Source organism: Chionomys nivalis, chromosome 4 (genome assembly GCF_950005125.1).
Source record: "Chionomys nivalis chromosome 4, mChiNiv1.1, whole genome shotgun sequence".
Classification (NCBI taxonomy): Eukaryota; Metazoa; Chordata; class Mammalia; order Rodentia; family Cricetidae; genus Chionomys; species Chionomys nivalis.
In genome coordinates, this window is record NC_080089.1 from 47,606,130 (window position 1) to 47,624,584 (window position 18,455).

Below are 18,455 nucleotides of genomic sequence, written 5' to 3' on the forward strand. Positions count from 1 at the left end.
TAACCCATTCCTTCTACATAGGTCCTACCACCCAAAGGGATTCAGTCAGTGCCACTGGGGATCCAATATTCAAACAGAAGAATCTACTCGACCATATTCATATTCAAACGATAACAGAGCCAAACTCTCAGAATCAAAGCCAGTCTCTGGGGAACTCACATCCCAAGCGGCTCTGCCCCTTCTAACCCAGATAGACTCGCTGGAGTTGGCAGCAGAAAGTGAAGCACTTGGAAATGTAAACTCTGGAATGAGGGATTTCATCTGACTCATGGCCCGAGGCACTGCTCAGCCAGCTGGGCTCAGGACTCAGCATGGACAACTGGGCAGGAAGGTATATGGAAGCAGGCGCACTCCAGAGGAGGGAATAGGCTCGCTCTTGGGGCGGGAGGCGGGCGCACTGGACGCCCCTATTCCAGTCACTCATCACTGCCAGGTGGTCCCTTGGAGGTCATCTAATGCTCCAAAAACCAATCAATACACATGCATTAAGCACCAACTGTATTTCCAGAACTGTCCTTGGCAGAGTGGGACCCAGAAGGAAAATGCAGGGCCTGATCAAACAGCACTTTCCAGCAATCAGCATGGACACAAAACTGCTGCAGCATTTGGGCCCTGGTAAGAGACTTGTAAGATAAAAAGAGCGGTGAGGAGGGAAGACTGCCTGGCCCCGGGAGTCCTGTTATAATCCTGCCTCTGGCCCAGCCTCTAACCTATTGTTCTGTGGGCAGCGATTCTCTTGCCTGAACCCATCTGCCTACCTGCAGGTTTTTGCCATCTGATGCCTGAACAATTAACTGCTTCTTAAGTATCTTCAGATGGCAGAGCGCCTGGAAGTCTCGGTCCTTTTTGGAACACACCAGGAGCTACTTGTCTGTGTAGTTCTAGTAAACAAATTATAAATCGTCTTGCAAGCAGGAAGCATGTCACTGCTCTGCTCAGATGGACGTGTGGTTCAGAATCAGAGCCACAGGCCCACAGATCCAAGAAGAAGAATGGGTTATTGAACTTAGCAAGCCATTAGCCGCTGTTTTCTGCCTGCTCATTTGTTTCTTCTGGGGTTATGGTAACAAATAAATTGCTTCAGGCATCAGAGATTCAAGAAAATGTGATTGCGGGAAGTTTTTAATTGGAGAATTATGTTGGATTTTCTTCTACTGAGACCCAGGGAAGACGCCTGTCAGTCCCCTTCTGCTACCGTGATAAAACACTCCAGCCAAAAGCAACATGCGGGGGGATTTACTTCAGCTTACACTCTGAGGCCACAGTCCATCACTGAGGGAGGACAAGGCAGGAAGCACAGAGGACCACTGCTTGCTGGCTCAACTCTCTAACTTGCTGTCCCGCTCATGCTTAGCTAGCTTTCTTATATAGCCCTGGACCACCTAGGGATAATACTGTCCACAGTGAACTAGGCCTGCCTACATCAATTAATGACCAAAACAGTTTCATACAGATATGCCACAGGTCAGTCTGATCAGCAACTCTCCAACCTAGGCTTCCCTCTCTGATGACTCTAGTCAGGTTGACAATTTATGAGGACTAGGCCAATATTCATTATTTGATTTGATTTTAATGCTCTCACTTGCTTAGTCTATTCCTCCTCTAGGGACAAATCTGAAAGCCACTCACTGTGGTACTCTCACAAGTCACAGGAACAACCAGGCAGAACAATAAAGGACAACCTATGTGGTGGCACACACCTTTAATCCCAGCACTTGGGAGGCAGAGGTAGGCAGATCTCTGTGGGTTCAAGGACAACCTTGTCAACACAGTGAATTCCAGGATAGCCAAACATACACAGAGAAACCCTGTCTCAAAAAGTCAAAAATTAAAAAAGAAATAGAGGTTAAAATAAAGCCACGTAAAGATGAAAAATACACAGAGAGTCTGGGTACTGTGTGTTATTATGTTCTCTTTGAATTGTTTGAATGCTGAGGAAGGAGCAACAGCTGATAAAAGATATTTGTTTATAAATGCTGATGAATTAATCCAAGATAGGTATTTAAAAAATACCTTGTCTTCAAAATTGAAGTCAAGGGGCTGGAGAGATGGCTCAGTGGTTAAGAGCATTGCCTGCTCTTCCAAAGGTCATGAGTTCAATTCCCGGCAACCACATGGTAGCTCACAACCATCTGTAACGAGGTCTGCTGCCCTCTTCTGGTCTGCAAACACACACAGACAGAATATTATATACATAATGAATAAATAAATAAATAAATATTTTTAAAAAATTTAAGTCAAAAGGTATGTTACTTTGGAGAAGAGATTTTGCTTTTGCTTCCACAGGAAATGAGAGGCTGTGGATTCATTCTGAGTTAAGAAAAATCAGGTTTGATCAAGGAAGACCACCTGAGAAATCTCCAGTAGGAACAGATGGCCCAGATGTCTGAGTTCTACATCTAGAACAGATTCAAGACCGCTGCCTGAGATGATCAAGACTCACAGGATACTCCAGTCAGGACTTGATCATAATTCTAAATTTTCTTTATGTCCCCATAAGATTATCAGCACTCCCAACCAGCAGGAATACTATGCCCACATTCCCCCCAAAAAAGGACTATGGATATTTTCTTTTGTTTAGAATGTTGGTTACAAGTTGTTATAGATAATGGTCAGGAGGAAAGCTAAACAAAGGATATTAGATTCAGTTTTTTTTTTTTTTTAAAGAGGGGGAAGTGCTGTGGGACAATTGTTTCTACCCTGTCAATTGTATTTTAATAAAATGCTGATTGGCCAGTAGCCAGGCAGGAAGTATAGGTGGGACAACCAGACAGTAAGTAGAGGTGGGTCAATGAGAACAGGAGAATTCTGGGAAGAAGGAAGTCCTAGTCTGCAGTCATGACCCAGCCACAGAAGAAGTAAGATGTGACTACCCCACTCAATAAGGTACCAAGCTACGTGGCTAGCACAGACAAGAATAATGAGCTAATATAAGTTATAAGAGTTAATAAAAAGCCTGAGCTAATGGGCTAACCATCTTATAACTAATGCAGACCTCTGTGTGATTTCTTTGGGACTTAATGACTACAGGAACCGGGCAGGACAGAAAACCTCTGTCAACAACCCTGTTTGGAAGGAGGCTCCCTACACTTCCTGAAGCCCTTAGAGTTTCACCTTCAGGTTCCAGTCTATCACTGTGAGAAGTCAAGGTGGCAGGGACTTGAAGCAGCTAGTCACCTCACATCCACGGTCAAGAGCAGAGAGCAATGAATGAACACATACATGCACACTAGTTTTCAGCTTGATTTCTCTACCCTTAAACAATCCAGAATCCCCAGCCCATGGAATGGTGCCAAACACAGTGAGTGAGGTCTTCCATACCAATGGCATAATCCCCCATGGGCATTCTTACAGGCCTTTTTCTCAGGTGACTCTAGATTATGTCAAGCTGATAGTTAAAACTAAGCATCACACTTTCCCAGTTTGTGCTAGTTGAAGGAAATGAATATCTTATTTGAAAGCCCTCTGCTTGCTCCCAAACCTCTTCTGGGGCTGAAAAAGACCCACACATGATTTAGAAGCAGTACTTCAGGAAGAAACAAACCCTGCCTTCCAAGGGTTCTGGCCAAACATGGAATCCAGGCAGTTATCTACTGAGACTTCAAAAATATAGGACATCAGGTGCCATGTGAGACACTAGATGCTGTGGCTTCCCCAAGAGCAACAGAAAGCAGTGAGCTTTCCCAAGGAGGAGGGCTCAGGAACAGCCCCACCCCTAATGACTTGAGTGAAGGATGGAGCAGCCAGCAATGAAGGGATTTTCCTGAGCCCTCCTGCCTGTGGCTACTTGCTTCTGTCACCTCTCCTGTCTAGTCATCTCTAATAAATTCCAGTACTTGCTTCCTCAGCCCCCAGGCTTCTCAGTGGCTCTGGCTTATAGGGCGGAGCCCTGGCTCTTCTCTCCTTAATGCTCTCCTACAGGAAGCCTTCAAACCATTTAAGTAGCTTGCCTGCTGTTAAATACACCCACCTCCCATGAACATCCTCGGGTAAAAGTGAGAAGATGAGATGCCTTGATTGGGTTTTGTTTATCTTTGAGATGAGGTCTCCTGTACCTTAGACTGGCTTCAAACTTGCCATGTGGCTTAGGATGACCTCCTGACCCACCTGAGAGTACAGATGTGAACCACCACGCTTGGTATTTCTGCGATGCTGGAGACTGAACGCAGGCCCTGCACCTGCTAAGCAATCACTCTACTAACTGCGCCTCTAGTTAGGCTTTAATATTTAGCATTTGCTGAACCAGACCTCCCTACCCAATCCTTTAGTTTCTGCCCCAGACCACTGATAGATGCTGACAGTACTGCAGACACAGGCTAAGCAGGTTTACTGAAAGGCTGTGGGGCTTCGTGAGAGGATGAGAAGTGATGAGTTTGGTTCTGAGCATGCTCAGCTTGAGGCTGAAGAACCCGAATAGAGATCTGACATCTAGGACTCACAGATAGACACCTCTGAGTCTGGAAACAGATGCTGTGTAAGGAATAGTTGTCATGTGACTGAAATGAATTTGTTCTGCAAGCACCCATTTAAACAAGTGGAGACATGAATCTAATTTAAGAGTCTCCCCTTGGCGAGAAGCATACCTGCTGTCGGATAAGAAAGAAGCCTTCCCCCTTTCTTTCCCTGTTGTTACAGACTGGATTGTGTTGCCACCCCCTCCCCCCAGATTTATCTGTTGGAGCTCAAACCACAAATGTGAATATTTGGGTACAGAACCTTTCATCCTAAGGATAGGACCAGCATCATTGTAAGAAGGAGAGACACCTGGGTTGTACACATGCAGATGTGGGGGAGAGGGAGGAATATAGGGGGAGGGAGAGGAAGAGGAGGAGAAGAAGGAAGGGGGATGGAGAGAAAGAGGAGGAGAGGGAGAGGGAGGAAAAGAGGGGAGGGAGAGAAGGAGGGGGAGGAGGGGGGGAGAGGGAGAGAAGGCCATGAGAGGACAGAATGACAAGGCAGCCACCCACAAGCCAAGGAGAGATGCCTTAAAGAAACCCACACAACCAAGACCTTGCTTATCTTAGACTTTCAACCTTCATCAATTGCTAAGGGTGCCCAGATGGGGACGTTTGTTATATCAGCACCAGCAGAACCATATACTTACTCAAGAACAAGGTGGGAGTTCTCCCATCCTCTCCTCATGGTGTCCTGGCTATGAAATAATCATAAAGCCGTCTCTTTTGTGCCCTTACACTATGTAGGGAGAAGCAACAAACTGGGGGTCAATCCAGAGAAAAAGGGGAGTTTTCCTCTGTTAGTGCTTCTCTAAGTTATTGGGGTCACAGGGAACAAAAGCATGGAAGGAGATGGCTCAGTGGGTAAGAGCTTCAAGTTCTGCAAGCACGAGGACTTGAGTTCAACCCCCAGCATCCACATAAAAAAACAAAATAAAACAAAAGATCCAGGCACAGCTACACATGCCTGTAACTATAGCATTAGTAGACTTAAGACAGATTCTGAGAGCTCCCGGACTAGTCAGACTGACCAAAATGGCAAGCTACCGTTTAGATAGGGAGCCTGTCTCAAGTCGGTTAAAGAAGTAGAGGAAGGCTCTCTTGCACACATGCACACACACATATACAACAACAACAACAAACCCATGTAGTTAATAATACAGAATTAGTCAACGCCGAGAGCTTTGTAACCTGGAAGCAGAAACTATCCTCTCTTCAAGCTGCCAGGGGAATAGACACGACACTTGGCCTGTGCAGAAAGCCACAGAGAAATTCTAAAAATCCCCTGGATTAGAAATAATCCAGTATCTCCTCAGCCCCAAGTGCCACAGAATAAATATTGATGGCAAAGCCATAAAACAAGAGATTCTGCTACTCAGAAGTGTTATAATTTTCACCTGAACACTCAGATGAAAGAGGAAATGAAGCCAAACAAATGGGTAATGTCTGTGGAGGCCGGGGAGGGGGCTGGTGTATGGGGGGCATCTGGAATGAATTAGAGGGAGGAAAACATCACAGCCTTAAATAAACGGTAAACAGGAAAAGACACTAGCAGATAAATTAAGTATCCAAATGAAGATGTTACTAAAAGAGTAAACAGACTTCAGGAAAGCACAAGGACAGAATTAATCAGGATCAAAGGCGACATCAGCAAAGCCAGCAAACAGAAACCAGAGTATGGCTCGGGAGTGAGCTGAGGTGAGAGGAAGTGCAGACAGGGAGCGAAAACAAGCTTTCAAAAAAGCCTGGCTGTGAAAGACACGGGGTAGCAGCTAAAAGTGGATGAGGCTTTGACAGAGAAACACTAAATATTTTGACAGGAAAGGGAAAAGCAAGGACGGGTGCCAAAACAAGTCAAATTTTTGAAGAGATGCAGGAAATGGCATTCACAGTTGGAGATGATGTTTTTTCCTGATAGTAGGGATGGGAAGGGGCAGATAGTCAAGATGTGAGGGGAGAACCCTGTTGCCCAAGAGGGGCAATGAGACACAGTGCAGCCGACTGTGTCTAGACCCATAGGTGCTGGGAGTATTTGCAGGGGAAGGTGTTGGACGGAGCATGTATAGACCTTTCTGCTGGCCACTGTGACCACTATTCTGTATAGCATTTCCCACATGTCACCGTATGAACGCTAGAGAATACTGAAAGTACAACACAGAGGGCTGGAGGGATGGCTCAGAGGTTAAGAGCAAGTACTGCTCTCCCAGCACCCCCAAGTTTGGTTGGTTCCTAGAATCCACTTTGGGCAGCTCACACCCCCTTGTACTTCCAGTTCAAGGAACTCAAACGCCCTCTGCTGGCCTCCATGGATGCTCGCACTCATGTGTACAAACCCACAAATGACACACAGGCACATATACATAATTTAAAAATCTTTTTTTAAAAAAAACATCTATAATAAATCTTTTCAAAAATATTCTGGAGACTGGGTTCTGTGGTAACAACCATTTTATAAGAGAGATTTGAGCACCCGTGGAGTGTGGGATCCTGGAAAACCGCTCTGGAAACCTCCATGGCCCACAGGAAAAAAGGAACAAATGTGTCAGATATTGTGACTCAGCAGGAGCCCAGTCGGCCAAGGGCCATGTTCTCTAGCATGCTCTATAGTCCGGGTGAGGGAGAGAGGTATATTCTGATTCTGGATCAATGTAAGCTTGGCATTTTCTCAAGCAGGTGCAGCAGGTTAAGGGGTACCGAGATTTCTCTTCATTGGCAACAGCCGCCCAGGAGAGAAACCTCGGACTGAGCCTGTGAGGTGTTTCTCAGGAAGACGGAGGGGAGATTCACCTTGGATGTGTTCTGTGCCATTCCGTGAGTTAGCGACCTGGACCAAATAAAAAGAAGAGAGAAAGGGAAGCCAACATCCGTCCTTGTCGGCTTCCTGTCTCTGTATAGTGTGGCCAGTCTGGCTGACCCCACCCATGAGGCCAACAGTCTCACGCTTGCTATCCTACCTTCTCTACCAGAGGGCACTGCACCCTCAAACTGAGAGCGGAAATAACCCTTCCCCACATTGCTTTTGTCTGGTATTTTGTCATGGTAACAACAAAGTAACTAATGGGCCACAAAGTATACAACGGGCCACAAAGGTGGAAGAGATGGGAGAGCTATCTGTGCATCCATCAGCAGTGCACCCAAGGAGTCCCCATTGTTGTAAGATATACAAGAAGGCAGAGTCTGCAGTTGAACTGCCTAGATTCAGAATATGGTATGACCATCTACAAGGTTCGGGTGTTTGAATAAATGGTTTGTTTTCTTTTTGTCTCCATTTTCTTCTTATTTGTAAACCATGAAAAATATAATCTAGATATCTTTTAGTGTTGCAAAGCTGTAGTTTGAATTTTAGGTACGCCCCAAAGGCCATGTGTTGAAGGCTTTATTCCCAGCCTGTGGTGCTATGGAGAGGTGGTGAAGCCTGTAGGAGGTGGGGCCTCGTGGAAAAGCAGGGAGAACTGGGATGTCAGTTTTTTTCTTTCTCCCCTTGCCTCAAGACCCTTGAGGTAGCAGCTTTCCCCTATTACACTCCCTGCCCCTGACATGAATAAAGCCTCAGGCCCTAAAGCTAAGCAGCCAATTCTCTGGGGAATAAACCCTCAGGAGCAGGAGAGATGGCTCAGCTGTCAAGAACAGAGGATCTGAGTTCAGTTCCCAGCACCCAAGGCAGGCAGCTCATAACCAACTGTAACACCAGCTCCAGGAAATCTCACATCCCCTTCTGACCTCTGTGGGTGTGAGAGAGTGTGCATGTGTGTATCTGTGTGTGAGTGTTTGTGTGCATGTGTGTAATAATGAATTCATATGGAGATCAGAAGAAAGTTATGTCTCTCTGTCGCTCTCGGGCTCATTCTCCTGGGACAAGGTCTCTTCCTAAACCTGTAGCTTGACGTTTTTCTCTTCAGCTGGCAGCTACCACACTCTGGTAGCCCTCCTCCCCCCCATCTTTGAAGTTCCCAGTCAGCAATGGGGTTACAGGTGCAGGCAGCCATGCCTGGCTCTTTGTGTGATTTTGGAAATCTGAATTCAGGTCTTTATGCTTGCACATTGTGCTGGATAGCTTTTGTCAACTTGACACAAATTAGGGTCATCTGGGAAGAAGGAACCTCAGTTAAAAAATTAGTTCCAAAAAAATAAAAAATAAAAAATTAGTTCCATTAAACTGGCCTGTGGGCTTGATTAATGGTGAACATAACGCTGGCGGACCCGTTACATTACAAGCAACACCACCCCTGAGAAGGTGGTTCTGGATTGTATAGCAAGCTGATCAAGCCAGTAAGCAATATTCCCCCATGGTTTCTACTTCATGTCCTGCATCGAGTTCCTAACTTGGCCTCCCTCAATGACGGACTATAACTTGTAAACCAAATAAATTCTTTATTCCCCCAAGTTGCTTTTGGTCATGGTGCTTTAGCCCAGCAACAGAAAGCAAACTAAAATATATACCAAATGCTTTTACCTTTCAGCCATCGCCCCAGCTCCTGGGTTCTAGTTTGCTTTCTGTTTTTGTGATGAAAACACTGACCCAGAATGGCTTTGGAAATGAAAGAGGTTATTACACCTAATGGGTTGATGGGTTGGTTAACGGTCTGGGTTAACAACCCAGACTTTCTACACCATGTCTCCGGCAATTCCCAGCCTCCAGGAGAAAAATGTTAAAGATGTCAAGAAATAGGAAAACGTTGTCTGTAAAATGACAAGGTGTCAATGGAAACAGACGTTTAGATGCTAAAATTAATGGAGCAGGGCTTCAGAGTCATTGTGCATGTGTTCAAGGAGTTAAAGAAAAGGTGATTTGAATGAGCCACAAAAAGAAAACCTTGTCAGAGAAAGTTTCTTTTTCTTTTATTTTAAAGGAGTTATGGATTGAAAACTCAATGTCTGAAATAAAAAGTTCGCAATATGGCATTAACAGCAGGCTGAGGCTTCAAAAATAAGAATCCATAAACTTGGAAACAGAGATATAGAAATTATCCAATCAGAAGGATTAAATATGTGAAATACACAGCTATGGAGTTTTAACTCAGTTACATTGAAGACAGAAATGGTGCCATTTTCTGAGAAAGAGAGGGAGTAGAGATCATCATATTTAGCCAATAAGCCAGACTCAGAAAGATAAATATGCTGTTGTCTCTCATACATGAAATCTAGACTTTAAAATACAGATGACATCAGAGTAGAAAGGGGGAGGGGAGTGGAAGTAAACTCCGGGGAGAGGAAGATAGAGCAAAAGAATATGATGGGAAAGAGACAAATATCACACCTTTTCACCCATATGAAGTCTAGACTTAAATATATATCTTCAGATATACTAAATGTGCACGGATATGTGTGATATAAAAGCAGAACGAGAACCAATAGAAAGAGAGGGGAGACATGCGAAGGAAAATGGGGGGGCGAATGTTGTGAGCAAAGTATGATGATCATGTATGATCACGTATGAAAGGTAATGATGTGTGCTAAGAGGATTAATAACAAAAGAAAGTATCCAATCAGCGAAGAGAGAAAAACTGCACCAAAGCATAATGAGCAGAGTGTCAGTAACCTGTGGGAAATGAAAACAGTGGATAGCATACTTAGACATCGACTACCTGAAGTAAGGAAGGGGGCCAGGAGAGCACAAGACAAGATCATCAGAAGTTCCTAAGATTTGGTGGGACATGCAAACAGCCCACAGACCCAGGAAGCTCAGTCAGACTCCAGAGAAGGAAGCTCATACCTGAGCACATCAGACTTAAACTTTTGAAAAAATGTGAACTCAACCTGTAGGCAGGAGTTTCAGCCTGCTACCCAGCTCCCCAAATACCCATGCAGAAACTTATTATTAATTATAAATGCTCAGTCGATAGCTCAGGCTTGTTACTAACTAGCTCTTACATTTTAAATTAACCCGTATTTCTTATCTACACTCCACCATGTGATGGTACATGTTTTTTTTTTTTTCCAGCACAGCATGTTCTTGCTTCTCTCCAAGTTTCCTGGTGACTTTGCCCTCCTTCTTCCCCGTGCTCTTTTTGTTCACAAGTCTTGCCTGACCTCTAACTGCCCAGCTAATGGCAAGTCAGCTCTTTATTAGCCAATGGAAGTAATCTATATTCACTGTGTACAAAAATATTGCTCCACAGCACTCAACCAAAGAGAAAGGACATGGTCTTGTGGAAGAGGAAAACAATGGGCTGTGTGGCTGAGTTCCCATCAGACACAGTGGAATCTGCCAGGCAAAAGTGGACATGCTAGACAAAATCCAACGGCAACAAAAATATGTCAGCTCAGAATCCCACATCCAACGAGAACACCCTTCAGAGTTGAGAGAAAAATAAATTTTCAGGTGAATAAAAGCTGAGGCCATATGTTCTGAATAAGCCTGCATGATGAGGAATACTAAAGGAAGCGTTTCCAGAAGGGGAGAGAAGATGGGGTTGAAGCAGAGATCTCCAGAAAGGTGGTAAAGAGCCCGGGGGCGGGGGAGAAGGGGGTGGAGGGGGGCTCTGCACTGCAGATTCCATCCTTCCTTACCTGAGTTCACAGCTGCTTCCTTCGGATCCTTGATCTTGTCTTCTCCCCTTGTCAATTTAGGAAATGCCAGTGTCCTGAGCCCAAGAGATCTAAGATAGCCGCAGGAGGAACAGAAAACATGGTCCTCACAGAACTCTGCCTGCCAGTTACTTGCTTGCCTTCTCAATAGTTAATTTAGGAAAGGCTCAGGGCAGGACACAGAAATAAGAATTCAGCCCATCTGTGACAGATGCTTTTCATCGTCAACTTAGATGAATTTAGAATCGCCAGGTAAACATATCTCTGAGTGCATCTGTGAGGATGTTTCCAGAAATGTTTAGCTGGGAAAGAAATGAATGTAGGCAGCTCTGTCCCATGGACTAGAGCCCCAGACAGACAGAAAAGTGAGCTGAGTACCTGGTTTTCTCCCCTTGCTTCCTTACTGTAGATACAATGTGTCCATGTTTCTCCTCCATGACTTCCTCACTGTAATGAATCATATCCCCTGCTACTATAAGCCAAAATAAACCCTTCCTTCCTTGAGCTGCTTTTGTAGGTTATTTCGTGGCAACAGTGAAAAAGTAACTAATACAGGAACATAAAAATGTGTTCTGCTGTGTTTTGAACCAACAGGACAAAAACCCCCTGAGCTTTGTGGCACAGCTGGTCTGGGAACCGTTCTAAGTGGTGCATGGAGCCTGACCCTCTCCCAGCAAGCTCCAAAGGATGCGGATAAAGAGGCACATTTGTAAACAAGAGGGAGGGTTGTACAGATGTTCTGGCCATCTGGGAGAAGCTAGCCGAAGGACAGAGACGAGAGGTGCAATTAGCTGTTCTGTGAGGTTGCTCTTAACTCTTGCCTCGATGGTGCCATAAAGGGAGCTAGGCCACTGGTTATTTCCAGGCTCTTGAGCTTCTTACAGAGGCTGGTCGTCTCCACTCTGCTGACTTAAAGTTGGGTCAACCAAATGAGTGCCTTCCACAGGATGTCCCCAGACTGCATTTCCATAACCCAGCCCTGGGGCAGGCTCTCATAATCTCACACCTGCCCTCAGAAAGTTAACAGCTCAGGAAACAAGACTTCAAGAAATATGCAGACCAACACAATGTGTAGGCCTAGTTTGGTTCCTTAATAAAACAAATAAAATTCAAAAGGTTATTTATAAGACTATCATGAAAATCTGAACAGAGTCTGGGTAATGCTACTGAGGAGTCTTTCCTAATTTTTTTTAGATTTAGTTACATTTATGTGCATGAATACTTGTCTGCATGTGTGAATGTGCAGTGGGTATGCAGAGCCCACAGAGGCCAGAAGAGGGCATCAGACCACTTGGAACTAGAGTTACCGTTGGTTGTAGACCACACATGGACGCTAAGTATGAAACCTATTCTGTCTAGCCAGTGCCCTTAGCCTTCCTCCAGCCCCTCCTTCCTAATCTTTAAAGGTGTCTGAACGACATTGCCATTAGAGAAGAAAGCTTTGGTTTCTTTGTCTCAGACATAGTCTCACTGTGTGGCTGTAAACCTCACCATATGAATCAGGCTGGCCTTGAATTCATAGAGATCTATTTGCCTCTGCTTCCTCAGTGCTGAGATTAAAGGCAAGTGCCACCCTGTTCAGCTGAAAACTCATATAAAAAATGAATATATGAAAGTTATAGAAACAAAATGACATGGTGGCCAGGATATTAAGCACATGAGGTTGTGTGTGTGTGCACACACACAACAAATAAATGAGAAAAACAGAGAAAGATGGAACAGGGTTGACAAAAAAAATTGTTATTTTGAATCTAGATGATGGGTTTATTTTATTCTCTTAGTTTCTGAGTATCGTTGAAAGTGTTCTTTTTAAAATGCTTCCAATAAAGGCCTGAAACAAGAGAAGGTAATGGGATGGGGGGTATGATCGAAGCATATGATGGTTAAATCTTCATTGTCAGCTTAATGAACTTCGGAATCACCATGGAAACACACCTCCTGGTACATGTCTATGAGGTGTTTTCACAAAGGTTTAGCTGAGCAGGGAAGACTCATACTGAATACAGGCAGCACTGTCTCATGGGCTGGGGGCCCCGGACAGAATAAAAAGAAGAAAGCTGAGCACCTCGTTTATCTGCCTCTCCTTCTTGACTACAGTTGCCATGTGGCCATCTGTCGCACACACCTGCCACTGCGACCTCCTCACCATGATGGACTGCACCCTCAAACCACTAGCCAAAAGAAACACTGCCTTTTCGTAAAGTTGCCTTGTTGGGTATTTTATCAGAGTAAGAAAAATAACTAACACAATATATACATGTAGAACTGGCCTAGTAAAACCCATTATTTTGTACAATTATGTACAATTTTTACATCAATTTATTTGTGTACTTGGTGTGGGGGATGGAGTCAAAGGATGTCTTGTAGGAGTAGGCTCTTGTCTTTCATCTGTGGGTCCAAGGGACTGAACTTAGGTCACCAAGGTTTGGCCACAGGTACCCTCATCTAATGTGTTCACTCTCTCTCTCTCTGTACATTTAACCTAAAATACTCTAATGAGAAAAATTCAAAAACCTAAGATAACATATGACACATAATGGTATAAAGTAGATATTAGCATTGGTCGTAATACCAACGGAGTGGCAAGCACATTTTGTAACTAAGCATATGGTGACAAACAAGGCCAGCAGGGCTGTAAACACAAGAGGATCAGGCCACGTGGTGGTATATATCAAGCACGTTTGGGGTGGTAGGGTCAGGCATAAGTGAGCTGGGACCTGAATCGAATGTGAAGGAGGGAGCCATACATAGGTCAGTGGGGCCAAGGAAATTTTGGCAAAGGAATAAAAAAGCCACCACCCAAAGACTTGCCCTGTCCTTGGAACAGGTGGGAGGCAGTGGAGCTGGACACTAAGGTGACAGGATAATGGAAGAAAGTGTTTCAGAGAGGTAGGCATGGCCACATTGTTTAGGGCCTTTCCTAGCATCCTCTGCATGGTTTAAGAAAAGCTATAGTCTATCGTGGCAAGGAAGATGTGGGGGAGGGACCAGGAAGCAACAGTTTACATTAAGGCTGCAGTCAGGAAGTGGAGAGTGGGCAGGTAGAGGGCTGGAATATGAGATCTCAAAGCCTTCTCTTAGAGACTCACTTCCTTCTGCAAGGCTCCGCCTCCTAGAGGTTCCACAACTTTCTAAAACAGCGCCACCAGCTGGCAACCCAGCGCTCAAACACATGAGCCTGGGAGGGACACATCACATTCAGGCATCTTCCAAGCCACAGGAGAGGAAGATGCAGTCCTGTGATAGCCGGAGCTAAAACATTCAGTATAACTCTTACATGGACTAACGAGAAAGGCAGGCTAAGCCCAGTACCTACTTAGGCTACAGGAGAACAGGAAAAGTAGAGAAACCCAGGACTAGAATATGTGCGTAACCATGGCCATTAAGATATGAATTCTCAAGATCTAACCACTTCCTAAGAAGAAATGAAAATCCATATATATATATATTTCTTAGTTATAAGAGAACTAATTGATGCTTGATCCTAAACTGTAGAAAGACTAGTTTGCATAATTATGAGAATAAATGGGTGGAGGAGAGTGGGGGTCCCAGAGAGAAATACACGAGCCAAGAACTTAGGAAGAGTGTAGGAAGGCATGCAGAGCCCAAGAGGAGGAGTGGACCTTGGACAGGGCACAAACTCCTCACCTGCCATACTCCCTGTACCCCGGAATCCTGCAGCACTCAGGGAGACTCCTCGTAGAGATTATCTGTGATGGGAATTAGTGGCAGCCCAAGTCACTGAAGGCAAACGGAACCTGGGGTAGGCTGTGACTCTTTGGGACTTGTGAGCCATCATGCTATGCAGTCTTGTGCTCCTTGTTAATCCTATTTAGACAGCCAAGCCTGGTCTCAGACTTTCTGTAGCGAAAGAAACAGAGAGCAAGTACTGGCGTGTGAGATGGGGCCAAGCGGGGAGGCTAATTGCTAAGAGGGTTCTGAGGGCCAGGTCAGCACCTCTCAGATCAGGCTTGGCAGATCACCTGTGCCTTTCTCCTTCTGTTCCCGTGACTCCCTTCCTGTCCCAGAGGCTAGTGGTTAGGAAAGGTCTTCTCGCCAGCCTGACAGCCATGCATGCATTTCCAGTTCCATCCACCTGGTGTCACTAGAAGCTCGCTGTATCCTGAAGGTATCCTCCATCAGGTAGAGAGTTAGAAATCCAAGGGCAGTTTTAAAAGAAAGGGGAAAAAAGCTAACAGGTGATGTGGAGCCAGTGATTTTCTCTGAGGCTGTGTAGAGATAACCGGAGCCTTAGGCTAGAAATGCAGTGTTGGGAGGGGTCTCCTAACCATTCTAATGCAACTGAGTTGACCAGAAATGCCAAGAGACAAAGGGAAAGAGACACGATGGCCCATCATCTGAGGACCCAGGTATCCAAGTGGGGGAGAGGCACTGTTTTGGAGAACTGAGGTCTATCCTGCCAGAGATGGGCAGAAGGACGGGAGAATGCACTAGGCTTACCCATTGCCCTGGAAGAAGAATCCTGCCAAGGCACCAGTCACTTCATTTTTATTCTAGGTTTTCTGAAGATTCTGGAACACAGGTCTCTATACACAGTCTCCTGTCATCATCTCTTATCAGCCAGACTGGGGGTGCTCAGTCCCGTTGGCTAGCCTGGAGTTGATCAGTCCTGTTGGCTAGCCTGGGGTTGATCAGTCCCATTGGCTAGTCTGGGGTTGATCAGTCTCATTGGCTAGCCTGGGGTTAATCAGTTCTGTTGGCTAGCCTGGGATTGATTGGTTCTGTTGGCTAGTCTGGAGGTGTTCAGTTCTGTTGGCCTGCCCAGGTCTTTCTTGGTAGAAAAGCCTTGAGGAGCAGAAGTTCATCTGAATCTGGTCTCCCCCTCGGTGTGAGGTGAGGGTTCAATATGAATTAGTGTTTGAGGCAGGAGAAGAGTAGGATCTAGACGGCCAACAGGTAATGGGAAGAAAGATGGGAGAAAAAGTCAAGAGTGAAGAGTGGCTCCCGAGGACTTCCAGAAAGATCCCTCTGACTCCCCACCTGGCATGAGCGTGAATCATAGCTCCTGCTTTACCCATTGTTCCCCATGGCCTATATCTTATCTGGGGACCCACCGAAACCAGGTTCAATAATATCCCAGTTACTTTCCAGATTGCCCCGGCAAGCAGAAGGAACTTTAGGCACTATCCAGTAGGTGGAGACAGAGTCCTAGTTTTGCTTCTAGCCAGACATTGTGGTGGGCTTCAGCACCGGGGCTTCTGGTCCAGGAAGGAACCCCTAAGCCTCCAGCTCCCCTTCCAGGCCATCTCGTGCCTTCCCTGTCCCCTTATAGCTTACAATGTCATAAGTGTCTTTAGAAAGCTGATCTGGGGTCTCTCTCCAGTTGTCATAACAAGTACTCTGAGAGTAGCTGGGTTAAAATTTGCTGTCCCAACTCACAGTTGAAAAGAGGGGCCCTTGGAGAGTCTTTGTATGCAATCAAAGTCATACAATGCATAACTGATCTGGCCTGAAACACAGGGTCCTTTTGACTTTGAATCCCAGGTTCTTCTTGTCAAACGCCACCTGTCCCTTTTCCTCAGTGATGCCCTGTGTGACAGCCACCAGGCTAGTCTGAATCATAGTGAAGGCTGGATGATTGGTTCCGTAAGTCCTATTGGTGCCATTCTGCTCTTTGGAATACCACTGTGTTTCATGGCTAGAACCCAGGATTGCCTAGAGGACGTGGGGACATCAGAGAAGCTGACAGGGACCATGCATGCACAGCCATGGGCTCTCTGAGCCACAGAACGGGAAAGAGGCAAGGCACCATGTCACGGATACTGTAGCTGTCTTTGCGGCACTTCCCCAGGTATGTGAGAGGCCAGGGTAGTGAGACCTGACTCAGGCCTGCCCTGGAATGTCTCTTGGGAATGTTCCCTGATTCCAGCAAATTCTGGCCAAGTACATGAATGGGGCAGTAAACACTGAGAGTCTGGGGGGTTTGATTCAACCCATGGAGGAATTCCTCCATGGTGACAACGGGTTAGTGCTGTGGGAGCGGGCATCAGGATGAAGACTGTCAATCCAAGGAGAGAGAATAGAGGAGCTTCGCCCTTAACAGGGCACACTGGGAAAAGAAAGGGCAAGTGTGCCACCTCTATTTACTCTCCGTAAAAGGAAACCAATGGCCGATACCTCTTCACATGAGCCGCGTGGCTAATAGGAGCTTGTTTATGGCATGTCCTGTAAATGAAAGGTGCCCCACCCTCTGCCCCACGCACCCACTGGTGAGCTCTGGCTGTTGTCTCTCCCAAGAGTCAGACAGAGAAGGCACTCAGCATGTCAGGAGCAGGGTCTGGACAAAACTGAATTCTCATAGTCTGGCCTCGGGGGTTGGGTTAGGGTGGTGAGCTTGGGGCTCTATGTCAGGTAGAGAAGAAGCAGGGCAGCAGGGAACAGTCTGCAGTTACAGTCAGGAGCAGCTGACAGCCGCTTGCCTTTGCTATTAATGTAGTCAGTAAATAAATAAAGGAGGGCTTAAGCTTAGTGTACAGCAATCAGTTTGGAACTGCAGGGTAATTAGCTCTGCAGGGGGCTGCAGGGCTTCGGAGTCAGGTTTAAATGAGCCAGTTCACTTTCACTGAGGCACCCCTGGGGCGCAAAACTCCCAGCCCAGGGGAGTCAACACTCTGGTGGAGAGAGCTTCCGTTCTGGGCCTGGAAGTGTAGAGAGAGCTGGGGCCTCCCTGTGGAGCAAAGACCTGCGGTCTGCATGAGAAGATGCCCATCCTGGACAGGACAGACCCAGGTAGTCCCCAGCTATAAAATGCCACCATCCTGAGTTTGCCACACCTTCTCGCTTTCTTCCACCTGGCCTTGGGAACAAATACAGGCACAAGGACAAGGCAATAGGAGCCCACACTGAGCCCCGCCTAGCCTGCTTACTGGTCCTTGACATCATGGGGAGGGGCCTAGATGGGCACGTGGAGGGGGCTTCTTCCTACGTCCCTCATTTCCCTCACCCTTGACAACTGCATCCTCAGTTCCAGGGAGCTAATTGTCTCTCTTCTTCCCTCCATCTTTTTTCCATCCGTGTATTCAACAAAGATTTATTGAGCACCTGCCAAGTGCAGTGTTAGACTCCAGGAACACGAAGACACAGAACACATGGTTCCTAACCTCAAGGAAGTTGATGTGTGAAGATGGGGACAATGGGGAGCTGAGGTGACTCTAATGCACTGTGCCATACGGTAGGGCGTAGGGTCTGCATAACAGGGCACCTAATTCAGTCGCAGGCAGCTAGGAAAGGTTTCCTGAGAAAGGTAGTGTGTTTGAGATGGAAGAACAACACGGGGAAGCTGAGAGGACCAGGTGGGGAGCAGGGAGCTTGACCCTAAAACCATCCTGGTGATCAGGTTAACCACAGCAAGGTGGGGGCGGGTCTGGAGGACAGATGGGGGTGTCAGGCGGGGGCTGCCACTACGGGTCTCACTGGGAAGCTTGGACCCCATCCTAGGGTAATGAAGAACCA